Source organism: Parus major, chromosome 4, assembly GCF_001522545.3.
Source record: "Parus major isolate Abel chromosome 4, Parus_major1.1, whole genome shotgun sequence".
Taxonomy (NCBI): domain Eukaryota; kingdom Metazoa; phylum Chordata; class Aves; order Passeriformes; family Paridae; genus Parus; species Parus major.
Window position 1 is genome coordinate 33,214,853 of NC_031771.1, and position 12,905 is coordinate 33,227,757.

The window sequence follows — 12,905 nt, forward strand, 5'->3', positions numbered from 1 at the left end:
GTTATTATAATTGGGAAACTTGCAAAAGAATCAGGAGCAGAGAGAAGGGATACTGTGCCACTAATGGTTAGGCTGCCACTTAAAGGGCCTGGAGAAATAGGCTGTCAGGAACACCATGATGTTCAACAAAAGCAACTGCAAAGTTCTGTATGTGAGGAAAAATGACCCCATGCACTGCAACAGGCTGTGGTTGGAGCACAGCTTTGGAGAATAGCATCTGATGGCACCAAGCTGGAGGAGCCAGCAGTGGACCTTGCAGAAAAAAAGGCCAACAGTATCCTGGCCTGCATGAGGAGGAGTGCTGTCAGCAAGCTGGGGTGGTGATCCTTCTTCTCTTCACTGCTCAGACACACATGGAATGCTGGGTCCAGATCTGAGTGTGAAGGGAATGTGGATGAACCAGAGTGAAACCGGTGAAGGGCCACAAAGGTGATTAAGGGACCGGAGCATCTATCGTACAAGAGTCTGGAAGAGCTGGGACTCTTCATCCTGGAGAAAGGAAGCCAAAGACAGATCTTGTGTGTCTCTCTAGATAGAGATCTGATGCAGGTTGGGAAAAGAAGGTGCCAGACTTTTCTTAGTGGTACCCAGTGACAGGACAAAAGGCAATGGACACCAGCTTGAACACAGGAGATTCCTCCTTAAAATCTAAAGAACTTTTTTATCTGTGAGGAGTGTAGAACAGTGACCAGAGACTGTAGAGATCTCCTTAGACATATAAACCCCCAGCTGAATACAGGCTAGACCAAACTGCTGTAGCTGACCCTGCTTGTGGGAGAGTTGGATTCCTTGGTTTCCAGAGGTCTCTTTCAACCTCATCTACTCTGTGATTTCAGCCCCTCACTCAAATGAAAATCAGCTAGCAGTGCAGCATAGGCTCGAAACTGTAATCACCCATCCTGACTGCACCATCTTGAGTGAGCTTGTGTAATTGTGGTTTTACAAAGAAAATCTTTTGTTTGCAGACTCCTTGTCTGTCCCTATTGCTTTTTGTCAGGTCACAACCCAGATGCCCTGGAAGAACAGCAACTTCTCCATGTTGTGGCAAGTGATTATGTATGCCACCATTTGTTTCTGAACAGTAAGTATGAATAGAAAATTTAGTTTCCTTTGGAGCCCCTGATGAGGAATTTTTACCTAAAGCTTTCTGAAAGCTGCAGATGCTGTGATAGAAGCTGAATGACTCTTAGCACTTGGTCACAGTTCATTTCACAGTGATGTTCTTCCACTTGCTTTACCTGTCAGGAATAGTTTTGGGGTATAAAAGCTGAAAAGTCTTTTGCCTTTGAATCTCAACAGAACCTCTTCATTTGTTGATAGGTAATAATGAGATCATTTTAGATGTTTATTGACAGGAAGAGGATTTGTCTGTCTAATAACTAACATAGAGTAATAGTTACAGTTCTTAAATATTTGCTTTATTTTTGTGAAGTTGTCCCTCTGGCCTCTTTCATCCAAGGAATTATTACCTTTGGCTTCAATTACGTGGTCCCTTGGTAACTTCAAGTTGATTTACAAAGGTTTTGTACATGTAAAGGGCTGTAGCTCCCTAAGCAGAAGTGCAGCTGGTTTTTTTTCAGGTCTTTATGAATCCTACAGCTACCGAGAGCAAATGCTACCAGCTTTGGGGATAGTACAAAATAGCTAGCAAATCCACTGGTGTTAATAGAGCTATTGGTATCTGTGGTATTTCATGTCTCATGAGATTAAGACTGCAAAGACTTGTTAATTACACCTATGTATGTACCCCAAATGAAGCCCCACACAAGAAATTTGGAGGTTTCACCCAAACATTGCTGCTGTTGGCAGGCACTGCATTCTGCAGCCCTTTGAAACATATTTTAAAAAGATAGGTCTTTGTCTCTCAGGCAGATACAGCTCTGTCAGAGGATGGAAATGATGAGAGGAGCATCTCCACAGTCTGCAGCATTCTCCATGCAAAGTGAGACAGCGTGCCTTGCTGCTGGAAGGGCTGGGTTGAGTATGCTGTGGGCCCTAGGCAAAATACTGCCTCTGTTTCTTTAGTGTAATTAATTTAGAGGAATTTTACTGAAATCACTTTTAAATTCAGACTTTTATTCTGCACTCAAAACAAGACAAAACTTCAGTGTCTTATGTGTATGAGCTACAGATTGCATTCATAACTGACATTGAGAAAGAGTGCTCCCTAGACTTTTGGGTAGCAAAACTGCAGATCACAACTGAAACCTTTCTTTGAATGATATTAGACTTGACAATCAACAGATACAAATAACATGGTCTTATTTGTAACATATGTCAGTGCAGCTGATTTTTAGCAAGCTTTAACTACTAAAGGAGACCACTTACTGTTGTAGTTTATTAGCACCATAATCCAGAAAAACCTACAAAGAATGTTATTTGTGGAAAAATTAATTTCATCTAATCAATTTTCATTTCTGAGCAGAAGCTGAACAGGGATGATAATAATTCTATTGCTGGGGTATACAGCTTGCAATGAATATTTTTTACATCGTTCCACTTGGTCACTACAGTTAAGTATATTATTCTGATATTGTCTTATTTTTCAATATTTGTACATGCTAATTCAATAGGAAAACAAAACATAAATGATGCCTTTATATGTTTTTTTTGGTGGTCCTCAAGTCGATAAGGACCATATTTTGGTTTCCATGACCAATGGTCTTGGTAGCTCCTTCAAAGGCACTTAAGTGACTACATCATTGTTGCATGTTTCTTGTTAACACTGTAAATAGTTTGCAGAGCTTTTAACCTTGCATTTAAATTTGTATATCATCTTACAGTAGATCTCTGTTTTCCAAGGTCTGAAAATAATATACATCTTTACAAGGTATCTTTTATGAAGTATATAACATAGGTGTATACATAGGTCCTCAGCTGCTTCTTATGCAGTCTTCGTTGGTCGCTAGCATGACTGAGAATTTAATCCAAAGCATCATCAAAAATACTTTCCAGGCTCTCCCTGCTTCAACAGAGACTTAAATGCATCATGTTCAGAATATCCAAGAGTGAATTATTACTTTACATTCTTTGCACAGCCTCTTGATTGTATTAGCAAGACCTGACAGGAGAGTGTTAGGTAAACATTATTCAGCTCTTCAATACAGAGCTAGTAGAGTTCAGCATGTTTTGACAGTAAGTTTCCCAAGAAAAAGGACAACTTTGCTTAAAGCAAAAGCAATTAAGCAATTTACTGCTGTCTTCAGCAACCTTGGCATTCGTTAAGCTTAAGGTATACCCAGCACATGGAAAATAAGAAAATAATTTGACATATGTGTACTTATGTAAAGGTTTCTATAAAATTAATAAATTCTACGTATTTCCCTAAGCCTGTTCACCACCAAATTAATCAGGACTTATTACAGAGGATTACATAATGGGTAAGGCTGAAAGGAACCACAGTGGCTCATCTGGTCCAACTTTCCTGCCCAAGCAGGGTCACCCAAGAGCACATTGCCTTTTTCCTTAAAATATTTAATCATATGTAAAGTATACAAACAATTTCATCTGGCTTTTGTGTATATATCTTAGCATAAAAATTTAACTGCCTGTGTGACATACATTTGCAGCAGATTTCCCACTAGATGACTGACATGGCTCTTTTTGGCTTATGATTTCTATTTTAATAGTTAAAAAAAAATTGCAGAGAAACCTTTCTGTACACAGGGTGACAACCCAAGCATGAGCATTCTTCACATTTCTTGGGGCACACTTGTTAGGGAGAGAGCTGATTAACCAGTTCAAAAAAACCAGTCCTTGTTTCCTCAATATTTTTATTGGTTTTGTTGTGCTGTGATGGGACTGTCTCCCTGGAATTCACAACTCAAGTGAAAATGATTGAGTTGTACTTCCTTTTAACCCCTCTTGCCAATGCTGCTCCTCACTGTTGAACTTGTGTAATTCTGAGTCAGTGTTACCAGATTGCTTTTTGTCAGTACCACACATTAGCACAATTCAGGGACTGTTTTTGTACCCTGAAAGATAAGCTGTCACTAAAAGAGCTTCTATAGTTTGGCAAACCTGTCCCTGAAAATAACTGGCATACAAAGCAGCAAATTGACTTCCACGTGGTGAGTATTCAGCATTTATAAAGTCATCGTGAGAAATTCATGATTGAAAGCTCTTTGCACTAAATTTCTTGGGTTTGCTTTCTCACCAACTTAATAAACATAGGAAGGCTTACTTAAATCCTGGTCTTCATTCTGCCAGTTCTTTTAGTTATCCAATAAGAAAGTAATTTGTTGTTAATTGTATTCTGTAAAGCTGGATTTTATGCAAAGTGTGAAGACTCTTGTGGTTTGAATACTCCTGCAGTGTTTACTGCAATGCTCTTTGCTTAAATTCTACATGGTAGATCTAACAAAATTAATAACTTCATAAGTTCTCCTGTTGGATAAGTATTCCTTTTTGCTCTCATGTTACTTGCTGGTGAGCCTAATTCAATGTGGACAACAAACCTAAGCATAGCTGATCTGCTAATTTTTCTTATCTTTATTTGCTATTCCAATTCTATCACTGTCCTATCATATATAAAACTCAGAGAACACCACCCAGACCCCCCAAAGCATTGAAAATGTAAAGATATGAGTGCTGTTAACTGTACACAACATAGAAAAGGTGGATTCTGAGGAGGAATAAATCAGCCTTGGAGTGACCACAACTTATCCCTAGCTGGTCACGCTTAATCACTAGGTAATGATTTTTCTAAAAAGTCACTTTGGTAGGCATGACATATTCCTTTGGGGTTTTGTTTTAGCAGTTTATGCTTTGAGGAGGTTATATGTCATTTACAGGTTGTTTTGACACTGGCTGCTCAGAGGCTGGGATCTGTCTTGAATTTAAACCCCAAGGCTTGGTTCTGCTTGGGGTGGCTATGGATGAGGGGGATAATTCTTCCCCATACCAGCTCCCTGGAACTGTCTGCCCTTGGTCTGTTATCATTGTTAAAAGTATGTTAGATGTGTGTGGGAGGGGAGGTCAGAATGCTGAGGAACTTCATTCCTTGATGACTTTCCCGGGGAAATGAGATTTCTAACAAAAAGGGGCTGTGAATAAAGGTTAGTCCATAAAGTGTAAAGTGTAATGTAGTTGCCTGATGATGGAGAAGGTGTTCCTGCACAAGATTAAAAGGTAAAGAAAGACTATACAGTTCAGGGAAATATAAAGTCTGTATCCATCATGTGAGATCTTATGGATTAAATATATCAGGGGTTTCAGGGCTCTCAAGGCAAATCTTATTAAGCATCCATCTCTTGAAACTTAGTTGGGTTTGGTTATAAAGAAAAATGAGAAGTTATAGCAAGGTTCTGTAGAATATAAAGCATTTTTTTAATTCTCAGAGGCAAACACTCTGAAAATATCTAAGTTCACATAATATGCAAGAACATGGTCTTGTCACATTCATGCAAGTTGTTCTCTGAGAAAAGTTCTTTATTTGATTTGCTTGAACTTTTCATTCAGACTTTTTAGGAACTTGATCTTTTATCAGAGGAATCTGATTCCCAATTCTCCGTATTGTGTGATTGGTGTCCAATCTTGCCACCTTCTACCCATGTAAAGCAATGTTTAGTTATTTTAATTTGTCTTTTATGGAACTATGTGTGGATGGAGGAAGAGCCGAATTTGTTTGTTGGTGAGCCAGGCAGTTTCAGAGCATGAAAGTGGGAAATTGGGCTAGTAAGGAAAATAGATTCTTTAAACTTTTTCACCCTGTGAAAAATAAAAATATAACCTAAATAATGTTTTGCTTTAGATATTAATGACCACCATAGAAAAATACAACTGCCACAGGAAAAAAAGGTTATAATTTAGTGAAGCTGGTGTTCAATTTCTTATACCCATCATCATCATCACCCTGAACAGCGATCCTGACCTGTGGGTATTAAGCTCAAAGTTTGCAGAATTGCATCACTCCTTCCATCCCTCCTGAACCTCTGCTTACAGGAAGGAAGTTACAGAGGGACACTTTGTCTCTCCAGTGGTGGAGAAAGGGAACACCCCTAATGTTACTGAATCTGGGAAGGATGCCAGTTCTGCCACTTAAAAACACAAAATTCAAGGTGTGATCCTGCCTGATTACTCATTAAGATTAAAAAAAAATAAATTAATTTTGAAGTTCATGGCCTAGTTAACAGTCTGAAGACATCTAGCTAGCAGAGATTCTGATAGGTGTGATTTAAAGTGTACCCCAGCAGTGTAAATAAGAAAGGAGAGGCATCACAGGAAGCACATTGCAGAAATTGCACCTCATTACTATATGAGAAGGCAGTAAATGGGGTTTATATAATCAGCTTTGGACAACTTCATTTTCAAAATGTAGTGGTAAGTATTAAAATCTAGAACTGACTTTCCTTGCTGATATTTTTAAACAGGCTGTTTGACTTAATTCAAAATTAGTTCTCCTTTGAAACTTTTTTTATTAGTTAATTAAAGCCTGACTTGAACGCAACTTTTTTCACTGATCAGACAGGTGCCTCGTGTGTGACTTTGTGCTGGTTCTTTGCTTGTTCTGACAGTGCCAATTACACTCCAAACTTCATTGCCTGGAGAATTTACATTTGGATAAATGTGAATCTGTCCATAGGGTTAGTTTGATAGCACAATGGCCATACAGGGTGTGTGTTAGTACAAACAGCCATATTATTAGAGATAATGTGTATTTTATTCTGCCTCCCACTGCCCAGCCCTCCTTGTTGCACTGCCCTGTGGCAATGGAGGTGTGTGTCCTGAGAGCTGGTAACCACAGGTTGTGTTTTCATCCTGTGGGAGAGCAGCTCTCGGCTGGGATATCCATTCTTCATCTGTTGGGCAGTCTCTAACAGCACCTTGAATTTCTTTTACTGTCAGAACCTGGAAAAGCTTCAGGGTTAAGTTTCTGGTTATAAGTTTGTGAGCAGCCTCTGTCCTTTGGAATATGTGAATATTTAAATTCTGATCGCTCCCCTTTGCATCCTGCAAAGGAAATGAAATAAAATAATTGGTATCAGATTGAACACCTGCACATGTAAAAGACAATCATTAAAATAACCTTGTTAACCTTGTGCAATCAGGTTTTCCTTGCCATTAGTTTGGAAAGTCACCTACGGCAGTACTGTGGGAACAGCATGGAGCTGTGCCAGGGGAGGTTTAGGTTGGATATTAGGGAAAGGCTCTTCACCCAGAGGGTGGCTGGGCACTGGAACAGGCTTCACAGGGAGGAAGTCACAGCACCAAGCGTGACAGAGTTCAAGGAGTGTTTGGACAATGCTCTCAGGGACATGGTGTGACTCTTGGGACTGTTCTGTGCAGGGTGGGGAGTTGGACTTCAGTGATCCTCGTGGGTCTTCCAACACAGCTTATTCTATAATTCTGTGAAAAAGCAAACCAACCAGTTCAGCCTCCTGTGCCATTGGTCTTCTAAGCAATATCTTGCAGGGGAGAAAGTGTCATCCTTTTTTGTGTGCATGACCCATTTTTGTGCCCAGCAGGTAAAGTTTGCACTTTGGCTTTTGCCAAGAATGAAAGTGCAGGGTACAAACCACGTCTGCTGGTTCTCCAGCATGTCCCATGTGCACTTGCCCCAAAAACATGATTTTCTCTTTCCTCAAAATACTGGCCTTGCTCTCGTTAGCACGTTAAGATCTGATTGAGCAGTTTTATCAGATGGTGGTGGCAAGGAGAGCCCCAGCCAGAAATCTGGTGACTTTGTAGCAGTTATCCAGGAGAAATGTGTTTTTGTTGCGAGCTGCTGAGATAGTTACTGCTGTCAGGTCCCGGGATGAGCGTAGGCACAGGCCGGTAACGCCGGGAATGCCTGTCTGCCCCTCCATCTCTCCCCATCACCGTTTGGAGGAAGGCATTGCTCTTGGTGAACTCACCCCAGATTCATTCTGAGCTTTGTTAGGGGGTTGGTTTGGGTTTGCCTGTTTGGTTGCGGGGTTTTTTTTTGTCTCTCTGGATTTTTTGTCTGTTGTTTCTATCACACATTTCTGTGAGACCTTTTCACCAATTCACAGAAAAAACCCCAAAACAACCAGAAACTAAACCAAACGGGGGCACGCTGTTGAAACTTGTTATTTGGTGCCACCTGGTGTTGAAGTGACCTGAGGAGGAGAGAGCGTGTTCCCGAGCGGAGAGAGCCTGGCAGGGCGCGCTGCGCTGGGGCCGCGCTGCTCCGGCAGCCGGACCGAGGGGCTGGCAGCCGGACCGAGGCGGTGTCGGCCGAACCGAGGGGCTGGCAGCCGGACCGAGAGGCTGGCAGCCGGACCGAGGGGCTGGCAGCCGGACCGAGGCGGTGCCGGCCGGACCGAGGGGCTGGCAGCCGGACCGAGGCGGTGCCGGCCGGACCGAGGCGCTGGCAGCCAGACCGAGGGGCTGGCAGCCGGACCGAGGCGGTGTCGGCCGAACCGAGGGGCTGGCAGCACGNCGGACCGAGGCGGTGTCGGCCGGACCGAGGCGGTGCCGGCCGAACCGAGGGGCTGGCAGCCGGACCGAGGGGCTGGCAGCCGGACCGAGGCGGTGCCGGCCGAACCGAGGCGCTGGCAGACGGACCGAGGCGCTGGCAGCCGGACCGAGGCGCTGGCAGCACGGCATCTCCCCCAGCCCGGAGAGCTTTGGGACAGCTGCCTTCCTGCGGGACAGGCGCTCACTGCGCTGGAATTCGCCGGGACAGACGGCAGAGGGCACGAGTGAATGCCTTAAGCATCGGGGCTTGCTTTCGAAGGGAACCTGTATTTCCCTGGTAAATGTATCCTTTCCCTTTAACCTTCTCCCCCTCTTTCTCAGCATGGTGCTGGATACGTTTGTCATTGATTTCTGCATGCTTTATTTTCTGCATATTTCTATTATATACCTCCTGTATAAATATAAAGCAAAATATTGCTAACAAACCCAGGTCTATTTTGCCTGAGGGGATGGGAATGTACCGACTGAAAAAAGACTAAAAACTCAGGCAAATGGTTGGGGAAGTCTAAGCTTCATGAAGAATAGCAAACAGCTCAAAGGCGTTTTTCCCTCCTTACTGTTCGGTTATGGCAAAAAGAGTCAACTGAGACGTCCTTTTGATGGGAGTATTGCTGGGTTTACCAGACCCGGTGGACTGCCTTTTTAAATCTGCACGACTGATCAAAAGAAAACGCTCAGCTACTCTAATCCTTTATAGGCATGTTTCACTCTTGTACTATTTAATTTCTGATAGGCAAGTTCAGGACTGAACTAATTTACTCCTGGCATGAAGCCTGGGATGTAACATGCCAAAGAGCGGTATATAATAACTACAATTGGATGGAGGAGCGTAGGTCAGCACATGTTTCACACCGCTCCTTTTACTACTGGAGTCATGGGGTAAAATCTACTCTTTTTGCCAGCTTTGGTGAAGGTGTAAATGCACATGCACAATGTAATGGCTTTAAATCTTGGATTCCTACTTGTATGCACCAGATGGATCTTGTATAAATGTTCCACTTTACAGCATGTTAGCATTTGCTAGTAGTTAGCTGGAGGTTATAGCTGCCAGACTTCTCTGTGGCAGTTTCCAGGCTTTTTTTTAAAAAAAAAAAAAAAAAGAGGCAAAAAGAAAAAACAAAAACAGAGCAAACAATCACCCACAAGAGAGGGAATGTCTGAATAATAGATAAAACTTAAGAATTGCATGTACAGGTGATTGTTCATGAATAGTATTTGATTTGCCTTGTCCTGATTTGAACTACATGGATATTAGATGCATGGATATTAGGATTTTTGAGAAAAGCTACTTTGATTTATCAGTTGTGGTTGAAAAAGTCTTATAAATGTTTGCATATTGTACACAGGATTATGCCTATTTTATATATATATATATATGTACAAGTATAAATATTTTTTCTTAAAAACAATTCTGGAACCTTGATACATTCCAAATTAATTTAACAATAATTTAATTTGATTATATAGGTCAGATGTATTTTTCGCCTTATGCACTACCATATATAAAATGCATTTGTGCTATCTGAATTTTTAAATGCTTTTGTCTTTGCTGACTAGAAGTCTAACTCTTCCAAACTACATCTTTAAGACATGATAGTACGTATTTTAGGAGGCCGTGAATTCTTGCCTCAGGTCCAAATTTGCTATTCTGTATACCTTAGGCATATATTAATGGTCTTGGAAAATATGCTTTAGAGTGCCTACTTTTCATATTTCTCTTTTTCTCTTTTTCATTTTCCTTTAGAATTAAATATGTAATTGCTGCTAGTGGAAAAAAAAAAAAAAAGACAAAAAAGACAAAAAAAAGACAAAGAAGGTTCCAAAAACACAAAAGAAAAGTTTATCAGTTTTATGATGCATGTATAGAAACCCTAAAATACTGACTGGGCAATTGTTAAAAACAGGGCAAAGCCAGGCCTTTCTTAGCTGGTGTCTTTCTCTTTTTTTTCCTTCTACTGCCTAATTCCCACTTCCTCCCACAACTTTCTTGTACTCCAACCAACAATCACATTTTTGTCCTAATGAAAAGCATGTCAACACTTCAGTTTCAACATTACTATTACAGGTGCACAGTAAGAGGTACACGGTGCTGCCCCAGCGGCTTCCAGGAGGATTTCATCACACTGACACAGGACAGGGGGGTGCTGTTTGTGCTGCCAAGTGTGAGGGACATCTTCATCCCCCACTCTCTGTCCTGAGTGTGTCAGAAATTCAAAGCCTTGGTATAATCTGGCTGCAACCCTGAAGAGCCAGCATCTCAGGCGTGGAGAGGAGTATCCAGCCATGTTTGATGCCCCCCTGAAAGTCAGTGGCTGCAAATTCCCCCTGCCTTGCACCCAAGGTGTTGGAAGTCACGCTCCTGGGCTCCCACATCTCAAAGGACAACATGTGGACCCTGTTTATGTGCTTGTCTTGACTTAAGCAGGTATTTGCTCTGGGGGATTACTCTGGCAAGTCCTGTCTGTCCTCCTCTAAACCTGGACAGCACCACTCTTAGCTCTCAGGTGAGAGAGCCAATTTGTAACTTTATGATTTCCTTCCTCTACAAGGTCATGTTCAAACTCTTTTGTTGTGAGGGACATTTATTTTTCCCCAAGTTCCTCCTGTACTCAAAGAAGAAAACACTTGTGTTTTCTGTGATCATAGCCAAATGTCACAATTGCATCTGCTGCCTTTTTCTGCAAGATCTTGCCAGTACTCCTGCATTTAACTTCAGGTAATGGCCTCATGCAGTATTTATAGATGATAATGTCACATTTTTTAAAATAATGTAGTTTAAAATGTCTGGAAATTTAATAGTTACACTTCCCACCATGGAAAGCACATTTGCAGAAAAACTAATTGTTACCAATAGCTCTAATTGCCAGCCTTGATCATTAAACTTTGCCTTGGGTCAGCCTTTCACTCTGCCTGATTATTATGTACAGATTAAGAGGTTGTTGCTGGCATTACCTTTGGACTCATGAGGCATCACTGTTCCCAAATACTGAGCGCTTTATCTGAGTGAGCTTCAGCAGCAGAGCACTTTTCTTAAAACTTTCATTAGTGACCAACTTTCAGAGGGGCTGAGGGCTGTAATCAGATTATTGCTTCCCGCTGGATGCAGAGGATACAGGCTTCTGCTTGTCTCACACTGCGGCCAGGCCCCTCCCTGCTCCCTTCAACAGCTGAGGAATTGTTGGATTCTGGTCTGGGGGCCGTGTCCTTTTGTGCTGGGAGGGCTCGCATTCCCTCGTGCTCTCCCTACTGGAATGCTCGGTGGAACATTTTAAGCTTTGGAAGTGTTCTTTTCTGAGCTCAGCACGCATTTTAATTCTGCGCTGCCGGCCAGGATTGATGTATGTGAGAGGAGAGAGCTTTAAAACGCCTTTGGATGTGGTTTCCTAAAAGCTTATTTAGTGTGTGAATTGTTAAAAAAATAAAGAAAGAAAAGGAAATGTGTGTATCATGCTGGGCCATGCACAGTTTTCAGGCACATCTTACCGATAAAAAAAAAATAAAATCTTTCCTGCCTGTTGAATTTATGGCTGAGATAGCCAGATTACTAGAAACACTTATGTGTTTAATCTTTTCATGTTTCGAGCAGGAGAAGGTAAGGCAAGGAAAATGCTATGGAATTGCTTTTTGTTTTGTGGAGACTGTAAATTCTGTTATGGAAAATGTAATAAAGAAGCAGCTTAAACAAAAAGAGTGGCTGTGTGAAATCGCAACATTTCCATTGGGTGAAAACAAATCCTAACTTTATGTACATTTCCCTGGAGAGATGTAATGTGAATGCTTACAGCTGTTTTTAGTTTCTTATTCCCTGATTAGGTTTAAATTAAAGGAAGGATGTCATATTGAATTATGAAAAATTACTTATTTTGCGTATTTTGGTTTATATGTACTTTCTATCACAGTCTCACTGTGGCATTCACAAGGACCTACTGAACATGTGCACACACATAATATTAAAAGTGGCTGCAGTGTAGTGGTTCTGACAGAGAAATGTATCCACCTTCCACCAGGAAGGGAAAACTACCCCACCATTCTGAGCCTTCCCCTGCAAGACAAGTTGGTTGGTGGCTGAGAAGGAGGGGCTGTGTCTTACTCAGGTGTGAAACCTCACCTGCAGCACCCTCTGCTCCAGGGGGTCCTGCTGAGGGGCCAGAGCCCAGAACAATTTTGCCAGCCCAGATCAGAGAGGACAAGTTCCCTGAGATAGTCAGTGTGTCCAAGGCTGAACAATACCTGGAGCAAGCTGAGCAGGAGGGAGAAGGAGCTGCCTCAACCCTCTGTGCCATTCCTAAATGCAGGCTCTTTATTTTATGTCTGCTTTCAGCAAGCATTCAGGCGATCCAGCATCCCAGAGGTTTGAAATTTACTCTCTGGGGAGATTTATGTCTTTCTTCCACAGAGAAGTGCTTTTTTTGCTGGATAGAGAAGATGGTATTATATGACTTACCTAAGTAGTCACAGCTATT